The 1,750-nt window shown below is 60.8% G+C and overlaps 1 pseudogene; it reads left to right on the top strand.

Moving 5' to 3' along the window:
* Positions 1–816: 816 nt before the first annotated feature.
* LOC146830419 (18S ribosomal RNA) lies at positions 817–1,424 on the top strand (annotated as a pseudogene; the record flags this gene model as incomplete).
* Positions 1,425–1,750: the final 326 nt, after the last annotated feature.

Genomic DNA, 1,750 nt, shown 5'->3' with positions numbered 1-1,750 from the left:
TTCCCCGGGTTTGCTGGGTCAGACCTCCGTGAAGTCTGGCGATCGCGAGACGGGGAAGGCAGTGCCCGGGCCCGCCTGCTGGGGCCCCCCAGGGGCCCGGGTGAGTGCCTGCCTCCCGGCCCCTGTCGATGGTCCCTCCCTTTGAGCCCGCTCGCCCCGGGAGCAGGCAGGGATGTCAAGCCGCCACCCCCCCCACGCAGGGCGGCCTGCAGAGGGGATCGATTGGGCACTCTCGGTCCGTTTAGGGATGGACTGCTTGGCCAGCCTCGGCTGTTGTTTCGAGCAATTAGCTTCCTCCCCGCATGGACCGTCCGACTCGAGGGCCTGCCGCCTGGCGGGAGGTCCTTCACCCTACCCAGCAGAGCGAAGGCCGAGCGGCCCCGGCAGCTCGTGACCCCCAGTGGTCTGACCCCGAGCGGAAGGGGTCGGGTGGCGCCAGGCCCTCGGACGCTGCTGCCCAGCAGGTCCGTACTAGGCCCCGTGCGCCACGCCGTCACCCCTCTCCGCCCAGCACATTTCCGCAGCAGCTCGGAACGACCTTTCCGAGGGGTGCCGCCGCCGCCAGGCCCCAGCACCCCTGCGTCTCGCTCAGGCTGCGCCTCGGCCCGCCTCTCCCTCCCGGGGCGACAGCTGGGCCTGCCGGTGCCCATGCAACCTGCCACCTCTCTCTTCACCCCTCCGGCGAGCCCTCCTGCCCAGGCGGGTGGGCTCCTTTCCCCCCCAGCAGGCTCCCGAGAGGGAGGGGTGTGCACAAAGGCGGTCCGGTTGGGGAGATGGGCACGCGGCCCCCCGAACCCTGTCAGCAGGTGCGGCTACTTGGTTGATCCTGCCAGTAGCATATGCTTGTCTCAAAGATTAAGCCATGCACGTGTAAGTACACACGGCCGGTACAGTGAAACTGCGAATGGCTCATTAAATCAGTTATGGTTCCTTTGATCGCTCCATCTGTTACTTGGATAACTGTGGTAATTCTAGAGCTAATACATGCCGACGAGCGCTGACCTCCCGGGATGCGAGCATTTATCAGACCAAGACCAATCCGGGCTCGCCCGGCCGCTTTGGTGACTCTAGATAACCTCGGGCCGATCGCACGTCCCTGTGACGGCGACGATACATTCGGATGTCTGCCCTATCAACTTTCGATGGTACTTTCTGTGCCTACCATGGTGACCACGGGTAACGGGGAATCAGGGTTCGATTCCGGAGAGGGAGCCTGAGAAACGGCTACCACATCCAAGGAAGGCAGCAGGCGCGCAAATTACCCACTCCCGACTCGGGGAGGTAGTGACGAAAAATAACAATACATGACTCTTTCGAGGCTCTGTAATTGGAATGAGTACACTTTAAATCCTTTAACGAGGATCCATTGGAGGGCAAGTCTGGTGCTAGCAGCCGCGGTAATTCCAGCTCCAATAGCGTATATTAAAGTTGCTGCAGTTAAAAAGCTCGTAGTTGGATCTTGGGATCGAGCTGGCGGTCCGCCGCGAGGCAAGCTACCGCCTGTCCCAGCCCCTGCCTCTCGGCGCCCCCTTGATGCTCTTGACTGAGTGTCCTGGGGGTCCGAAGCGTTTACTTTGAAAAAATTAGAGTGTTCAAAGCAGGCCGGTCGCCTGAATACTTCAGCTCTTCTGTCTTACTCTTCTCACCAGACTCTTCTGCTAACGCCCGAAATGGATACAATCGTTCTCCCTCTATTGTGTCTACTCTCCACCTTTTCAGCTGTGCATCCCACTTAGCATCCTGATATGCC

This window comes from Triturus cristatus, chromosome 5_1, assembly GCF_964204655.1.
Source record: "Triturus cristatus chromosome 5_1, aTriCri1.1, whole genome shotgun sequence".
Taxonomy (NCBI): Eukaryota; Metazoa; Chordata; class Amphibia; order Caudata; family Salamandridae; genus Triturus; species Triturus cristatus.
The sequence above is the reverse complement of the archived record's forward strand: the minus strand, read 5'-3'. Positions and strand labels throughout refer to the sequence as shown.